A 5481-nucleotide genomic window follows, 5' to 3' on the forward strand; every position below is an offset into this window, starting at 1 on the left:
AGTAATGAAGTGGCGCAAACTCGGCTCACCATAACCTCTGCCTCGTGGGTTCAACTGATTCTCCTGCCTCAGCCTCCCAAGTAGCTGGACTACAGGCACCTGCAACAATGTCTGGCTAATTTTTTGTATTCTTAGTAGAGACAGGGTTCCACCACGTTGGCCAGACTGGTCTTGAACTCCTGACCTCAAGTGATCAGCCCACCTCAGCTTCCCAAAGTGCTGGGATTACAGGCGTGAGCCACTGTGCCCAGCCTGTGAACTAATCTTCTTTAATAAACTCCCTCTTGTGCTGGGATTGGTGGTTCATGCCTGTAATCCCAGCACTTTGGGAAGCTGAGGTGGGCTGATCACTTGAGGTCAGGAGTTCAAGACCAGCCTGGCCAACATGGTGAGACCCTGTCTCTACTAAAAATACAAAAATTAGTGCTCACTTTGGCAACACATATACTAAAATTGGAACGATACAGAGAAGATTAGCATGGCCCTTGCGCAAAGATGACACGCAAATTTGTGAAGCGTTCCATATTTTTTTAATTAAAAAAAAATAAAAGAATAAAAAAAAATACAAAAATTAGCCGGGAGTGGTGGCAGGTGCTGGTAATCCCAGCTACTCAGGAGGCTGAAGCAGGACAATCGCTTGAACCTGGGACGCGGAGGCTGCAGTGAGCAAAGATCGCACCATTGCACTCCAGCCCTGATGACAAGAGCGAAACTCTGTCTAGATAGATAGATAGATAGATAGATAGATAGATAGATAGATAGATAGATAGATCTCCCTCTCTGCCTGCATGATTGTTCTAGTACTTTTGCTATGTAACAAATCAACTTAAAGCTTAGTGGATCATGTAGCTTAAAGTAGGGTTTCTCAATCTCAGCGCAATTGGCACTTGGGACCAGATAATTCTTTGTCCTGGAGGCTGTCTTGTGTCCTGCAGGATGTTTAGCAGCACCCCTGGTCTCCACCCACTGGATGCAAGTACCACCATGCGCCCAGCCCCAAGTTATGACAACATCTCCAGGCAGCGCCACACATCCCAGGGGGCAAAATTTCCCCTAGTTGAGAATTACTGGCTTAAAGCAACATTCAAGTATTGAGGATCGTGTTAGCTGGGAGGGCCTGGCTTAGTGTGATCCATGCAGTTGCAGTCAAATGGTAGCTGGAGGTGGACCAGTGGGGGTCTAGAGCAGCCCGAGGCTGGCTGGAAATCTTTTTCTTCTCACGTAGTCTCAGGGCCTCTCCACATGATCTCTTTGTATGAGCTTGTTTGGGCTTTGTCATAGCATAGTGACCTCAGGTTAGTTTAACTACTCATATGGAAGCTCTGGGCTCCAAAGTGATGTCTCAGAAAACTAGGCAATGCCGCTTACAACCTAGCCTCAGGAGTCACGTTACCACTTCCACCATAGTCACAAGATTCAAGGGGGGGAATACAGATGCCACCTATCCGTTGGAAGAATGCCAAAGTTACATTGTAAGGTCATGTGGGATGGGAGACATTGCTGAGACTTTCTTTTAGGAAAATCTCATCTGTCACAGTGACCAACATCACTGCTCATCAGGAAAATGCAAATTAAAACCATGAGATACATCTACAAATCCCCAGAATGGCTAAAAATAAAAGGGCTCATAAAACTAGGTATTGGCAAGGATGTGGAGCAACTGGAAATCTCATACACTGCTGATGGGAATGTAAATTGGTACAACCACTTTGGAAACATTATTTGACTGTATCTACTAAAGCTAAATACATGCCTGGTCTATGGCCCAGCAATCTCTTTCCTAGGTTTGCACCTAAGGGAAATAAATGCATATATATCCCAAAAGGCACAAATGAAAATGTTCCTATAAGTTTTATTCAACATAATTAAAAACTAGAAAAGAACTAAATGTCTAACAATAGGAGAATTAATATATAAACTGTGATCTATTCATCCAATAGAACATTACACTGCAATATAAAAGGACAACTTATGGCCAGGCACGGTATAGCTCACACCTATAATCCCAGCACTTTGGGAGGCCAAGGCAGGTGGATCATGACATCAAGAGATCAAGACCATCCTGGCCAACATGGTGAAACTCTGTCTCTACTAAAAATACAAAAATTAGCTTGGTGTGGTTGTGCATGCCTGTAGTCCCAGCTACTCGGGAGGCTGAGGCAGGAGAATCACTTGAAACCAAGAAGTGGAAGTTGCAGTGAGCAGAGATTGCACTCCAGCCTGGTGACAGAGGGAGACTCCATCTCAAAAAAGAACAGCTTATACACAACAAGGATGAATCTCATGGCTGTATGTTCAGCAAAGGAAGTCAGACACATACATATGATGTAATTCCATGTATATAATGTTCAAAAACAGGAAAACTAATTGATGATGATAGAAATCGGAGGAAATGGTTACTTGTAGTGGGAAGAGGGGATGCATAGTGACTGGAGAGAGGCACAAAGAACTTCTGGAAGGCTAGGGATCATCTATATTTTGATCTGGGTGGTGATTACACAACTGTATACACATGTAAAAGTTGAGGTGCATAATGTATTAACGCTCTTTATTCTATTCTTCAACAAAAAGTAGAAATAAAATTCCTTTGCCATTTAGAAGTAACTACTTTTAGGTTCTATCAGTTAAATTAAGATCTTCACCTCAGGAAGATGGCGGCCCTCAATGTAACCTGATTAGCATTCAGAGAGGTCCCTCTCAATCTAAGATGGCGGCCCTCCCAGGCTCACGCTATAGCCACAGTGATCCTATGTGGCCCACCCCTCTGCCAATGAGGCCCTCCAGATAACCATTTCCACTAGGGATGTACGCAGGAGAATTTTCCTAGAGGAGAGAAGTATACAATCAAGCATTGTAACCATAAAATGTATCAGTGAAGAGCAGACTGTACACAGCTGAAAGAGAAACTAGAAAGCTGAAGGTTATATTGAGAAATTTTCCCAGAACACAGCACAGAGATAAAGGGATTAAAAGAATGAAGAAAATTATAAAGACACATGGAGAAAAGATTCAGTAGTTACAAGATTTCTCTAAAAGAATTTCCAGGAGATAATTGAAGCAATATTCAAAAAATAACAGTCAACAAATTTTTAGAACTGTACCAAAATCCAAGTCTTTAGATTGAGAGAGACCTCTCTGAATGCTAATCAGGATTTTTTAAAAAAGGCAAACATAGAGACTGTGGTACATTTTCAGAACAAGAAGGCTGACAAACTACCTAAAAGTTACCAGAACAAAAAGACCCCCAAAAAACGAGAATGAGATTGACATGAGATTTCCCATCAGCAAAATAGATGCAAATATATTGGTCATTGCTGAAGTCAAGTGAGGGATATCTGGGGGCTTAGTGTATTATTCCTTCTACTTTTTCTGTAAGATTAAAATTTTTCAGAATAAAAAGATTTTTTTTAATGGATGCAAGAAGATAATACAGTAATAGTTGTTAAGTGCTAAGGGAAAACATCTTTGGTTTTTTATTTTTCTTTTTTGAGGTGGAGTTTCGCTCTTGTTGCCCAGGCTGGAGTGCAGTGGCACCAATACTGCAGCCTCCATCTCCTGGGTTCAAGCGATTCTCCTGCCTCAGCCTCCTGAGTAGCTGGGATTACAGGGCTACACCACCAATCCTGGCTAATTTTTTGTATTTTTAGTAGAGACAGGGTTTTACCATGCTGGCCAAGCAGGTCTCAAACTCCTGACCTCAGGTGATCCACCTGCCTTAGCCTCCCAAAGTGCTGGGATTATAGGCGTGAGCCACCATGCCCAGCCAGGGAAAATATCTTTGAACTTCAAATACTATATCCATTAATATTGTCCTTTGAGAATGAGGGCAAAATTAAAACATCCTCAGATTACAAGGACTCAGACATTTGATCATAACAGATGCTCCATGAGCACTTCAATAAGAGAAAACTGAAACCAGGCTGGGCACAGTGGCTCATACCTGTAATCTCAACACTTTGGGAGGCCAAAGCAGGAGCACTGCTTGATCTCAGGAGTTCAAGACCAGCCTGGGCAATATAATGAGATCCCATCTCTACAAAAAAATACAAAACCAGCCAGGAGTGGTGGCACACGCCTGTGGTCCCAGCTACTCAGGAGGCTGAGATGCGAGGATCACTTGAGCCCGGGAGGTTGAGGCTACAATGAGCCAAGATCACACCACTACACTCCAGCTGGCTGACACAGTGAGACTCTTTCTTAAAAAACTATATTAAAAAATGAAGCCAAAAGAAATAGTAGGATGCAAGAAGCAATAGACAGTAAAGAAATTAATAACATATGTGATAGGTCTAAATTATTATTGCTTATAAAATTCATAATCTTTAATACCAAATGGTAACTAAAACTCAAGATATATCAACATAAAAGAGATGAGAGAGGGAGGAAGGGAATCAAAAACTTTTTTTTTTTTTTTTGAGATGGAATCTCACTCTGTCGCCCAGGCTCGGGTGCAGGCGTGTGCTCTCAGCTCACTGCAACCTCTGCCTCCCAGGTTCAAGCAATCCTTTTGCTGCAGCCTCCTGAGTAGCTGGGATTACAGTCACCTGCCATCATGCCCAGCTAATTTTTGCATTTTTAGTAGAGACAGGTTTCGCCATGTTGCCCTGGCTGGTCTCAAACTCCTGACCTCAAGTGATCCACCTGCCTTGGTCTCCCAAAGTGCTGGGATTATAGGCGTGAGCCACTATGCCCAGCTGGAAACAAAAACTTTCTAAAGGTCTAATTTTGTTCAGGTTGGTTATACTGGAACTAACTGATGCTTAATCTAGTGCTCCTCGAACTTTAATATGTATGCAAATCATCTGCAGATTTTTGTTAAAGAGCAGCTTCTGATTCAGCAAGTCCCAGGTGGACCTGAGATTTTGCATTTAAAATGAACCCACAGCGTACACTTGGAGTAGCAAGACTTTAGACAAACAGGGGGTCCGTATTGTGTTGACTCAGGGGGAATATATGCTAAGCTTTCCTCACTGTGTTTCAGACATGTAAGAAATGATGGCATGTTTCAGAAAACACTCAAGGACATGATTTTTAAAATTCATGGACCGGAAACTTAGTGGATACCCATAGGAATAAGCAGGAGCTTAACGCACAGGCCCATACCACCCAGGACCTGGCCCACACAGTCAAATATGAAATTTCAACTCCAACGCAAGAATAAGGAACCACTGCACCCCTATTCACAGGGGAAAACTGATGCACTGAGCTCCTGCTTAACGAGCTATGGTTGAAAAAGTCTTACCCAGGTGCTTGAAAGTACACTAGAAACAAAGTTCTTGCCTGTGATACAGCGGAAAAGCAGGGAGATTTGTACAGCAGCCACCAGAAATACATTTCCTGTGAGCTCCTGGTTTGGAATTCTGATACACTCACAGGGCAAAGACCCCTGAGCCACTGAACTTTATTTTCAGGGCGCTGGGCTAAAGCAATCATAAAGCCATTTTCCAGGGAAAGTGAGTGGGAGAGGGGGAAAAAAAAGCC

The 5481-nt window shown here is 42.8% G+C and overlaps 1 non-coding gene across 1 annotated transcript; it reads left to right on the forward strand.

The window, feature by feature from the left end:
* Positions 1 to 423: 423 nt before the first annotated feature.
* Positions 424 to 530, forward strand: LOC116545909. The gene has a single exon (XR_004266504.1). It is a non-coding gene; the product is annotated as a U6 spliceosomal RNA (small nuclear RNA).
* The last annotated feature ends 4951 nt before the right edge of the window (positions 531 to 5481 follow it).

Source organism: Sapajus apella, unplaced genomic scaffold (genome assembly GCF_009761245.1).
Source record: "Sapajus apella isolate SASKATOON/1434 unplaced genomic scaffold, GSC_monkey_1.0 scaffold444, whole genome shotgun sequence".
Classification (NCBI taxonomy): domain Eukaryota; kingdom Metazoa; phylum Chordata; class Mammalia; order Primates; family Cebidae; genus Sapajus; species Sapajus apella.